Source organism: Accipiter gentilis, unplaced genomic scaffold (genome assembly GCF_929443795.1).
Source record: "Accipiter gentilis unplaced genomic scaffold, bAccGen1.1, whole genome shotgun sequence".
NCBI lineage: Eukaryota > Metazoa > Chordata > Aves > Accipitriformes > Accipitridae > Astur > Astur gentilis.
In genome coordinates, this window is record NW_026060956.1 from 450,701 (window position 1) to 463,944 (window position 13,244).

Consider the following 13,244-nt stretch of genomic DNA (forward strand, 5'->3'; position numbering starts at 1 on the left):
TTTGAGCAACCTGACCTAGTGAGAGATGTCCCTGGCCATGGCAGAGGGATTGCTCTAGATGATCTTTAAAGGTCCCTTCCAACCCAAACCATTCCACAACTCTATGATTCTGATTCTATGAAATGCTAACAGAGTGCTGCTACCCTCGGTGACCCGCACTCCAGGATGCTGCCACTGGGAATGCTTTGCTGCATAAGAATGTTGGGAAGACCAACTTACTGTTTCCTATTCTTCAGCAGTGATTTAACCAGTTGACCCAAAGATGCCAGGAGGACTATGGACGCCAGGGTGGCCAGCGCCACAGCTGCAGGGTACGTTAGTGGCCATTTGCAGTCTGCGGCCCGTGGACTTTTCTCACCAGCACCTGTAGGAGATGGGACAGTCCCACATATTCATGTGTTCTGCACTGCCAACAGTTGCAGTGTCTTTGAGAGGCTGAACGATTGCTACATCCAGCTGTGCCCGTGGGCTTGGGGCTTGGGACTGCTTGCTGGGCACCCTGAATTCCTGAGGAGTGCAATACAGTATTGTAAAGGCATAAAAAATAGACAACCAAAGCTGAACGCTTCAGCCTTGTGTTCCCCCTATGGCTCTGGAACGGCAGCCAGCTCACAAGCTGAAGTCACACAGCCTACAGCCACTGCTGTAATCCCATCTGGAGGAGAAACAGTCCCCTGACATGTTGCAATCAACTTCTTCATAAGTGAATGGTAGTGCATGGAAGATAAGCAGCGAACATAGGTGTAAGCCGAGACACCCAAAGCTGCAAAGGCACATGGGTGATGTTCTGGGTAGAAAGTTTTCATGCAAAGAATGCATTAAACTCACTGTGCAATACCAGTAATTGTTAAATGTTGGTCTGCAGAGCAGCAGCTGCAGAGGGGATAGAGTGAGCTTTTGCCTGTGACTTGGCAAAGGAAGTGAAGACTCGTGACTTACCCATGCGTTCCCTCCCAGGCTCTACATCAGGATGCCACTGAGATGCGGAGCCAGCACCTGCGTCCACATCTGCAACCAAAGGCAGAAGACAACAGCTCTCGTGCTATATTCTGATACACCTCTTCAGCTTTGACCAGCAGTGAACACATTTCGAACACGCAATTACCCCCCAACTCCTATCCTTTCCTTCCAGTCACAAGCACCTGGAAGAGGGTTACCGGGTGCAGGCAGAAGACTGTATTGGCAGAAAACCAGCTATGCACGGAGCTGTCAGCAGGTCCCACTCTGCTCTTTGACCTGGCAGAGCGTCGCCAGGACGTTGTGAGTTATACTCACAGAATCACAGGATGAGTGAGGTTGGATGGGAGCTCTGGAGGTCATCCAGTCCTACCCTCCTGCTCAAGCAGGGCCACCTAGAGTTAGTTGTCCAGGACTGTGTCTAGTTGGCTTTTGACTCTCTCTAGGGAGGGAGAATCCATAACATTCCCATTCCACGCGAACAATTGAAAGGAAGCAGTTCTGGGAAGTGAAGGAAGAGTGACTACTTACACCTGGGATTCTGCTGAGGCTCAGGGAAGAGATCTTGCTGAGAGGCCAGGAAAACAGGCTTCTGCCTCATCGCTTTATATACACGGCCTAGAGGCACACCTGCCATGAAATACACAGGAGACAAGTTTTCATTCCATGCTGTGACTGGCTGCTCCATAGGGGAACTGCAGTGATGGAAGGGGAATGTATGATGACATGGGATTGTCACACAGGTCGGCATACTCACAGCTGCAGAGTGCTTAGAGTGAGCTTTTGTCCATGACCCAGCTGCTCTCAAAGTGAACAACAAATGGTCAAAGCTTACCAGTGCCACGCGCCGGCAGACCATGATCTCCTGCAAGACCTTCGGATAAAGTATTCCATTGAATTGCACATGAGTAAAATACTAAAAAGGACATGTTTTTTCCTTCTGGGAAACAGAGATTGACAACATACCCTTGTGACGCTCCTCAGGATCAAACCCAGGACGCAGGCCAGCAGGTGGAAAAGCACTCTCCAGGGGAAGAGCTACCATCACACACAGAGGAAAAAAGTGTTCATGACATGTTGCGAGACACTTCTTTGTAAGCAGCAGCTGCAGAGGGGCCAGGGTGACCTTCTGGGTCGGACCTGGCAGATCGCAAAGGAAGTGAGATTGGCTCCAAGAAGCCACTGCCTTTGCAGCCTGTGCTGGAAGTGTTGAGCCACTAGCAAACAGAGCTTTGCAAGGCAAAGTCCCCCAGGGCACATCTCTGAGCTCTCCTGATACCCACTGCTCTGCTCTTTTGGACCTCTGAGCCCCGGCCAAGAATGTAAGAAGGTATGTTCCACCTGAAGGCAAGATAGAAAAGAAGTGCTCACCCTACAAAGTGAATAAAGACTACGTACCCCCAGGATAGGCTCGAGGCTCAAGAAAATGGCGTGGCTGAGAAGCGTGGCCTGCATCCACAGCTGTAGGCAAATACAGACGAGAAAGCTTTAAGTTCTGTATTGAGAGATGCTTCTCCATAGTGGAACTGCAGAGACTGGGAGGGGATCATGGACCCATGTGGCTCGTAGGGAAGGTCCGATGGGGACTCAGGCCCGGGTTTCTCTGCACTGCCACAAAGCTCCAGGCCCACCACTTTCTGCCAAATGCCCCTGCAGATGCTGTGGCCCTTCTGTGCCTCCTTGTAGGACTTCTGCCTCCCACTCACCCCAGTGCTTCAGCTGTTGCCCAACCTACCTTGAAGTACTGCTCCCAGCGGAGCCGCCCAGTTGTCCCTGACACACAGGGCTGCCAGGAGGAGGAGGAGGAGGAGGAGGAGGAGGAGGAGGAGGAAGCGATTGGGGGAGGAGGCCCCCCACGCTTGCCCCATGCTGCCCATTGGCAGAAGCCACCACCCGCTTGTGCCTTTGAGGCCGCGAGTGTGGAGTGGCGTCTCCCAAGCCTGGTGTGGCGTAAGACGGGCCACCTGTATGACCATGCAGAGCTGCTGCATGACCTCACAGGGGGTCCTCTGTGACATCTGGGGCACCTCTGCCAGGGCATGGAAAAACCTGAGAAACCTAAAATGTACTGCTCACAATACTGAAACCAGACGTTGTTCCCTACTTTTAAAATTCTGATTCAAAATTCATCACAATGTTTACAGTGGAAGTTTTGAACATAACTATCACTGTAATCCAGATCTCTTCTTATTTTACTCATTTCTTGCTCAGTTTGAAATATAGTCAACAACATTTACATTAGAAAAATATTTTAGAGCCATATTGGAAGTAAACATTACATTTTAATAGGGGAAAAACAAGAGGAAAATTACTTTTCCACCTGCACTGGAATAAGAAAAACTTACTTCTTTTTTGACTAAGGCAGAAGACAGACAATGACCTTCGGGTTAAGGCAGTGGTCGAGCTTTCTTTTCAAAAAACAAAAAAGACTACCTGTTACTTCCTTCATCCCCAGCCTTAGCCCCTAGCCTTTCTGACACTCACCTGTTACTATTAAGAGGTGTCTGGCTCTCCTAACTGCAATAATAGGAGTATTTGTAATGAGAAAAAAAATAATTATATATATTTCTTTCTAAAATCTTGCCTACAGAAACGCTTCATAATGAAACAAGGAACCCCCAGTATCAATACAGGCTGGGTGCTGAAGGGATTTAGAGCAGCCCTACCGAGAAGGGCTTGAGGGTACTGGTGGATGAAAAGCTGGATGTGAGCTGGCAATGTGTGCTCACAGCCCAGAAAGCCAACCATATCCTGGGCTGCACCAAAAGCAGCATGGCCAGCAGGTCAAGGAAGGGGATTCTGCCCCTCTACTCTGCTCTTGTGAGGCCCCACCTGCAGTACTGTGTCCAGCTCTGGGGTCCTCAGCACAGGAAAGACATGGACCTGCTGGAGTGGGTCTAGAGGGGGGGACACAAAAATGATCAGAGGGCTGGAACACCTCTCCTGTGAGGAAAGGCTGAGAGAGTTGGGGTTGTTCAGCCTGGAAAAGAGAAGGCTCAGGGGAGACCTTATTGCGGCCTTTCAGTACTTAAAAGGGGCTTATGAGAAAGATGGGGAGAAACATTTTAGCAGGGCCTGTAGCAATAGGACAAGGGGTAACAGTTCTAAACTAAAAGAGGGCAGATTCAGACTAGATGTAAGGAAGAAACTTTTTACGATGAGGGTGGTGAACACCACAGTGAGGGCATGGTGTCCGGCCTCTGGGCTGGAAAGTGGTGGCAGGGACGGCGTGACCAGAGCAGTGCCACTGTTAAGATGGTACATGATGCTTTACATCTTGTGTGTTAGAATAACAGAGTGGCCTTGTTATGCTGACTAGTGGTGGATAAGAAAACATGTACGTTGCAAAATGTGTAAGATAAAAGAGGAAATTGCTTTTGGTTGACCTTGCAATTCCCTGAGAAGATGAGAACCTTAGGCCCTTTTTAGGTAATTAGGTTAAAAGCGTCAGTGTGGCTTGTGTTAAAAGAATGAAAATCAAGAAAAGATAAGGATTAAAGTTACTAATGAACATTCTTTAAAAGAAGTATCAAAACTTGTTAAGTGTCCCACTGCGCAGAATCACTAGAAGAGGGTGAACTAGTGGACAAGTGAGGAAGACTATCGAAGACCACCAGAGATCTTGAGTGTGCCTGCGCCAAGGGCATTTACACATATTATTGAGTTCCTGGAATTCAGGTGAATATGTTAATTATTTCCAGGAAAAATCATGAATATGTATATCCATTTTGTATATAATCTCAACTGTTGAAAGAATTGGTAGGCATGATAGGTGGAGCGATCCACCATGTACCCAGCACTGCAATAAAGAATGCCTGCTTTCTAAAACTCCAAAATTGAGTCTTAGAGTTTCTGAAGTGCCTACTTACGGTAACAAAGAGATATTAGTTGTTCAGCTGAAATAAGCAAGTTTTAGAATTAATCACTTCTTAGACTTGTAATGTGTGATTTAGAATGGTGTTCAATTACTTAGCAAGAGTAGCTAGATGTGCTGAAGCCTTAGGCTGCAAGCTGCAAACTTTCACACAGGTTTGCTGAACTTGTACTGAATTTGTATCTATTCAAGCAAGACAAGGCCTTCAGAGCCGGCCCAAACCAGAAGATGAGGAGGGTACAGCAGCAGCTGCAACTCGACAAGATAATGGCCTGCCTGGAGACAGTGAAGGAATCCAATACGGAGTCAGAAGGTGTTGGAAGAGCTCAGGCCAGAATCACTATCAAACCAAAGGGCATGTGAGAGGCACGTGGAGATTGCATGGGGAGTGGATGCATAGTCTGTAAGGGTATAATTGCCCAGGGATTTCTTTGTTCGGGGTCCCTCCCTGGAGGCACCCAGCTCAAGCTGTTCCTGCTGCTGTACCACTCTATTAAATTATTTATTTTTATGAGATTCGATGCCCGAGACTCTGCTTTGGGAAACCTAGGGTTTGAACAGCAGAGCGACTGCCACCAGACACCTGGACCAAACTGCGCTTCTTTCAACAGTTTGGCACCCCAGGTGGGACCCTAGGCCACCACCTTTGGATCCTCTCACCTCCAAACATCCAACAGCCAGCATTGAGTGGCGTTGCTTGGGATCTCTGAAGTGGGAGGCATTGAAGGGTGAGTGTTAAAATTCGCTGAGCAGATTTGGTGAAGATACTGCAGTGGGTTTGAGTCCCTCTCAGTATTGGGTGGGTTCGAGTCCCTCCTCTGCTGCAGCTTGCTTACAGATGCACAGCCCTGATCAGTGTAAGATGCACACAGAAGTGGGGTTTGAGTCCCTCTTAGTTTGAAAATGATGGGAAATACACCCAGCACGGAGAAGGGGATGTCCTTGGTTGAGGTATTACAAAATCGGAAAAGAATTTTTGGTACAGCAGATTGATCGAAAAAGCACGCAGTAACTTTATGCCAAGAAGCCTGGGCAATTATAACTAGAAATGGAAACCTGGGAGAACAGTGGCCACCATAGGGGACCTTTGCCCAGCACACACTTAACGTTCTGCAACATCACCTAGAGGATAAGGTTCCCAGGACAGATGAATTACTGCTATGTTTGGGAATAAGTGGACAGAGGAAAGAGAACATCCAAGTTGGGAGTGTGGGATGAAAGAGGCATCGCAACAGATAATGCAGCAACAGACGCTACTGCCCCGAACGAAGCCTCAGATAATACTTCAGCCGCATCTGCCCCACCTTATATGCCTAATGCTCTTCCTTTATCTTCCAATTCTGCTCAGCTGGCTGCCAGACTCTACCCTATGATTTCTAATGTCTTGCCCAACCCCGCTGCAAAAATTTCAATTGAAGTTACCCCAGAAAGAAAGGAAAGTGTGGGTGGCGAGGTGGTAAATAATTCGGACAGTAATGAGGAATTAAACACCGAGGGAGATGTCATTAATGGAGACAACGATCAACCTTTAAGTAACCTGCCTCTCGAGCAGAGACCTATCCCCTCTGCACCTCCCTACGAGGCAGATACATCCCAAGGAGAAGCTATAAAAAAACGATGGAAGGACATAAATGATAAAATGTTAACTGAAAGTCTAAATCCTGTGGCTTTTCCAGTTACAGTCAGGCAGGATGCCCCAAACACGTGGCAACCTTTCAATTGGGATTTAGTAAAAGAAGTACGGAAAACAGTAATGGCTAATGGACTGTCTGCTCCGTTTAGTCAGGCGTTATTGGAGAATGTATTTACTGGTCAAATTTTAACGGGCTTTGACTGTACACAATTGGCTACAATGATTTTAACCCTGACTCAGCGTCTATTATGGAAGGTGAAATGGGCAGAGTTATGTGATTTAGCAGCACTAAGAAATTTCGACCGCCCAGAAGGAGATCCGTGGTATATGATCACTGCTGCACAAATGATGGGGACTGGGGACTTTGCAGATGTTAATAGGCAAGCAAGGCTACCGGTGGAAGCATTACAAGAATCAGCTTCCTTAGCTCTGAAGGCAATGGTAACTTTGCCTGAAGCTGGAAAGCCAGAACAATCATTTACAAGTATAAGGCAGGGTAATACGGAACCTTATATGTCCTTCATTGATCATCTGCGAGATGCTATTGAAAAGCAAATAGATAATGCTGATGCCAAAGAAGCATTGATAATAAAATTGCCCGTGGAAAATGCAAATGCAGACTGTAAAAAAATATTACAATTGATGCCAGGAAGAGTGACACTAGTAGACATGATAGAGGCCTGTAACAAAGTTGGGTCTTTGAAGCATAAAACTACATTAATGGCCAATGTTTTTGCTGTAGCCATGCGAATGGATACAAAACCTAAGAAATGCTATAAATGCGGACCACCGGGACATGTGCAATTTCAGTGTAAAGAGGGGTGAAACAAAGTGGAAGTTGGGCCTAAAATATGCCCTTGTTGTCATAAAGGGAGACATTATGCTAACCAATGTAGATCTCGTTTCAGAAATGAAGGTGTAGCTCTGCCACCTCAAGGTACCCCATTGCTGGGAAACTACAAGAAGAGTGCGAGGAGCGGTGCGATGACCCCAACAGCTCCGAAAGGATTCCAGAACGGCGCCAAGAAGGATGTCTGGCAGAATTGCCAGCCCGAACAGCTGGAAGTGCCGGAGTGTGTTGGGAAATGGCTTGCTGAAAAAGGACATGGGCCTGTGGAAAAGTTGTGCGAGCAGAGTTCTGTGTGAAAGAATGTCAGTTTGAGCAGCAAGACTAGGCCTTGGCCGAAAATATCTGGCTTTACTGATACCAGGAGAAAAACAACAGCTGGTCTCGCTGTTATCAGGAGAAAGACAGGGACGGTGTGACCTTGGCATAACTTCACAAGTAACTTTTGAAGAAGTTCTCATGAGAAAGTTACTGAACACGCGTAGCTGCCAACCACAAGTGGGTGTGTTTTAGTAATGAATAAACATTAGCAATGTACCAATCATATTAGGACTAGTAGGCATAATTATCACAAACTGTATAAATATGAGCTATCCGTGCAAATAAAGTTGAATCACTTCTATCACTCATATTGGGTCGACTTATGTGCATTCCTCCGCCGCTCCAACAGGAGTGGATGTCTCAACAATAGAAACCATTCTGCTATAGAACTCTCAGGTACCCCGTGTGCCAGTAAACGCACAAGGACCATTAGGTATTGGGCTTAGTGCCCTGTTGTTGGGACGGTCTAGTATAACATTACAAGGAATTTTTGTGCTTCCCAGGGTGATTGATGCGGACTACACAGGTCGCATTTATGCTATGATTTGGACACCACCTCCACCAGTATCGATACAGGAAGGAAGCAGAATTGCACAGCTAGTCCCTTTTAAAGCAAATGTATCATGTAAGGTTAATCAACAGCGTGGCAATGCAGGGTTTGGATCTACGGGATTAGAAGCTCAAATTATGTGGTCAGTGGAGATCAATAAAACAAAACCTAGTATATCGGTAGAGTTACAAAATGCAAAGAACAGGCCAGAAAAAATAAAATTACAAGCATTAGTGGATACTGGAGCAGATGTAACGGTTCTGTCGTGGGAGGGCTGGCCTGTCACTTGGGAGCTTTCTGAGATGGATTCGAAACTGTTTGGTGTGGGAGGATTATCAAAAACTTGACAAAGCAAATATATGATCCAATTGATTTGTCAAAATTCAGTTTCTTATATCAAACCTAATGTAACCAATATCCCTATGAGCCTGATAGGCAGGGATGCATTAAGTCAAATGGGATGTGTGCTTAGTACAGGAGACAATTTTGTGGCACAGCCATTGACGGGCGACCATGCCTAAAACTGAAATGGAAAACAGAGGAACCAGTTTGGGTAGATCAATGGCCGCTGACTGAATCTAAGGTCACCATCTGGAAACAGTACAGGAGCAATTGGAACAAGGGCACTTGGTGAATACCACGAACCCTTGGAATACACCAGTTTTTGTCATTCCAAAAAAATCTGGGAAATGGAGACTATTGTATGATTTAAGAAAAATAAATGAGGTAATGGAAAATATGGGAGCCCTTCAATTAGGGTTACCCACGCCTACTATGATTCTACAAGGATGGAACATTTTGATTATCGATTTAAAGGATTGTTTCTTTACAATATATTTAGACTCAAAAGATGCAGAAAAATTTGCTTTTTCTATCCCCACCATAAACAAACAGGAACTCATGGAATGTTATCATTGGGTAGTTCTGCCACAAGGAATGAAAAATTCTCCAACCATATGCCAGTCTATGTATCCCAAGCTCTAAGAGGGTTCAGACAAAATTCAGACTTGATTATTTATCACTATATGGATGATATCTTGATAGCAGGGAAAAGAGATTTATCTGAAAAGCTCAAAGAATTGACTACTCAATTGTCCAATTTGGGTTTAAAAATAGCACCAGAAAAAGTACAAAAAATGCAACCATGGAAATATTTAGGCTGGAAGATTTTAGAAAAAACTATAGTTCCACAAAACCTGGAAATTACAGACAAGATAGAAACATTGAATGATGTGCAAAAATTACTGGGGACAATCAATTGGGTTCGAACACTGTTGGGAATAGATAATGAGCTTCTGACCCCTTTATTTGAAATGTTATGAGGCGATACTACCTTAACAGCACCTCGGCAATTGACCCCTCAAGGTAAACAAGCATTACAACAGATAGCAGATATAATATCCCAGAGTCAGGCTTTTAGGATTAAAGAAAATCTTGACATTAATCTTAGCATTTTAAACCAAGAAAAACAACCCCTCGGGATCATATATCAATGGGAGAGGAGTCATAAAGACTTGTTAATAATAGAATGGATCTTTTTAGCTTACCAGGCCTGAAAAAAACATATTTTCTCAAATTGAAATGATTTCAGAATTAATTATAAAGGGGAAACATTGGATTATTGAGATTTGTGGACAAGAACCACACACGACTGTTGTTCCTTTGACTCAAGGGTATTTACAATGGTGTCTACAGAATAGCCTAACTTTACAAATTGCTTTTGCAGATTTCGAAGGAAAGATAGATATTCATCCTCCTGCACACAAAATGTTTACCTTGCTACAGAATATAAAACTAGAAGAAAAAGAATTGTCTGCAGAGTTACCTACTGATGGTCCTACAGTATTTACAGATGGCAGTGGAAAACCAGGAAAGGCAGTAGTAGTTTGGAAAGAAGGTCAGGTATGGAAAAATCACATTGTCAGATGTGAAGGCTCCCCCCAAGTGGTGGAACTACAAGCTGTAATAGAAGTATTTAAAAAGTGGCAGGATGTTGAGGTCAATATTATTGATGATTCTTTATACGTGGTAGGTGTTGTAAAACGTTTGAGACGGGCTTATTTGAAAGAAATTGGTAACATCACATTGTTTGAAAAATTTAAGATGTTGCTATTTCTGTTAAACCAATGGACAAAGTGTTATTATATAATGCATGTGCGAAGTCACACCAGTTTGCCTGGATGGATCACAGAAGGGAATAAACGAGCTGATTTACTAGCTAATCCTGTATGGACTGGGCCACCCCCCAATAAACTTCTGCAGGCACGTGGAGCTCATAGTTTTTTCCACCAACCAGTGAAAGTATTAGCCAAACAGTTTCAAATTTCTATAGCAGATGCCAAAGCCATCGTTCAATCCTGTGCTGAGTGCCAGAAATTATCTGGGCACGGAGATGGCGCTGTAAATCCTAGGGGTCTGCAATCCTTGCAATTGTGGCAGACTGATGTGACTCATGTACCAGCTTTTGGAAAACTGTGTTATGTTCATGTTTCTGTTGATACATATTCCTTGATGGTATGGGGCCACAGCACTTGCGGGCGAAACAAGTCGACATCTACAAACACACTTACGACAAGCACTTGCAGTAATGGGAGTCCCAGCCCAGATAAAAACAGATAATGGACATGTTTTATAGCACAACGGACTCAGGAATTTTTTCAGCAATGGGGAGTTACTCATATTACTGGCATTCCTCATTCTCCCACAGGGCAAGCTATAATCGAACGAACTCATAAAGTATTAAAAGATTTTTTAGAAAAACAAAAAACGGGGGAATTAGGGGAACCGCCTTCAAATAGATTCATGAAAGCAATATATGTGATGAATTTTTTGACTCTGCGTGGAGAGTCAGTTGTTCCCCCTGTAGTTCGCCACTTTCAAACAATGAATAGTGGGATTCAAAATGTTAATAATGGGTGGAAAGTCTGGGTTAAAAATATTGAGCATCAGCAATGGGAGGGACCTTTTAAAGTAATAACGTGGGGTCGAGGTTATGCTTGTGTAATTACAGAAAATGGGCCAAAGTGGATTCCAACTAAATGGACGAAACCTTATGCTGAGATTGATATGGAACACACTGACTGTAGTAAGCAGCATGACAGTGACACCGGTGATTGATAAGCCATGGGACAGTAAGAATGTTTGGGTGTCACTACCTAAAGCTATTAATCAAACCTCTTTTTGTGTGTCATTGGCATTACCTGAACAGTCTTTTATTCTTATGTATTTTATTAGGTATAATACTACTTTTACTGTGTTTAATTAATTGTGTTCATAGATCTTTGCAATAGGGGTAAGGTCATGGTTTTAGTTAAGAATCTAGAAACAGGGCAATGGGAAGGTCCATTTCCATTAATAACCTGGGGGCAAGATTATGCTTGTGTTTCCACAGATGCAGGCCCACAATTGACTTCCGTTCGATTTGTACAACTATCATCATCTGGAGCATCATAGATGGTGCGGCAATACGAATACCACCTCAGCCAAAAACTAATGCGTAGGTCATCTTGGCTAACATAACAGGTCAAAATTCTCTGTGCATTGCAACCGCATCACAAAGCCCATGAACCAATAGACAAGATAGCTATGACTCGTGCAGCGCGCCTGGCCAGTGAGTGCATGCGCCATAGGTTGCAATTGAGGCAGACTTTTGGCATCCGCTGGCCACGTGTGCTGAAACCCGTTCCTCTGCAATGTATAAATACTGGGATTTTCCGAAGAGCACCGGGCTGGTGTACGGCAATGCCTCCTTGGGGACGCCCACGTAAAGCTGGCACCTACCAATTGTTGGCCAAGTTTGCGAAGCAAGACGGCACAAGAATGTACGGATGGTCCATCTTCCTCACAGTCCTCGGATGGACGTAGTCATGGATACTGCCGCAAACCAAAGAAAACATCTGGATAACCCTGACTGACGTGATCAGACAAGATTGCTTATGCCTCAGTACAGTAACACCAAGCAATCCTTTTTTTCACAGGTTTAATAAGGGGTCAGTCCGTCTGCTTCAATCTCCTCAGGCAATGTGGGGGTGAACATGGGACAAATGCCACAATAGTCAGTGGAGGTATAGCAAATTCAGCTGATGGAAAAGAGAGAGAGTTAGCTCTTGCTATGGTACATGACTGCAGTCATTCATATGAATACCTGTATAAACTGCCATGAAGATAATGAGTAGGAAAAGGTTCTTTTGGCCTTTATTTTGGCATCAGCTGCCATTTCACTTGGCCAAAAGAATTTCCCAGCCAGATTATATTTGATTCCCAAGATTTTGCCCTGTCTCTATGAACTTCTCCATTACAGCTTGCAGTTACCTGCATGTATCTTGCACCACCTATGGTAACTCAACTGGTCACCAGGTATTTCCATCTGAATACCTCACTCCTGCCTTCCTGTTACGGATGCATGACTAACCAAATCCAACAGGTGTTAAAACTCAGATTTATTCTTCAGCAAAAGTTAGTTAAAGTCCGGTAACATTTTATAAAATCACAGGTTCAATGATGTAAAGAGAATTAATAGTACACAGCCAACTTAAGAATCCCCAAGATTTAAAGTGAGGACTCAAAATGCACATATCAATCACCTAAAGGCTGAGGGCTCTCTCCCTCGAGGAGTTACCTTGGGCGGTGCCCTGGCCCAAGGGGGAGTCCCCGACTGCAGACCTGCTGCTCCGAGGAGGACTGCCAACGTGTCCTCCAGCAGGACCCCATTTATACCCCTGTCGAATCTGACCTGTGGTCATTTAATTCTGTTGTCTAGGAGGGTCACCTCGGTGTACCTGCTGCATCTCAATTGGCCAGTTCAAATTTCAACCTGCAGCCTCCAGGGTTTCCTTCCCCTTCTCCCTTCCTGAAGTTTCCTGCTGGCAGGATGGGGCGGGAGGGGGCGAGGGGGGGGCGGGGTGTGGAATGTACTGCCACACTTCCATCTACATTAATTCAGGTGGGAGCTCAGTGACACCTCAGGGACAGGTGGAAGCTGGACACCCAGCTTGAGGCCAGACACCAAACTTGAAGGCAGCTAAAATGAAGGGCTGTGAATTAAGTCTCGGGTGGTTTAGCT

The 13,244-nt window shown here is 45.0% G+C and overlaps 1 long non-coding RNA gene across 1 annotated transcript; it reads right to left on the bottom strand.

The window, feature by feature from the left end:
* Positions 1–866: 866 nt before the first annotated feature.
* Positions 867–2,406, bottom strand: LOC126037175 (uncharacterized). The gene is made up of 3 exons (XR_007505540.1): positions 1,924–2,406; positions 1,489–1,831; positions 867–1,008 (listed from the first exon to the last, which is right to left on the bottom strand). It is a non-coding gene; the product is annotated as an uncharacterized LOC126037175 (long non-coding RNA).
* Positions 2,407–13,244: the final 10,838 nt, after the last annotated feature.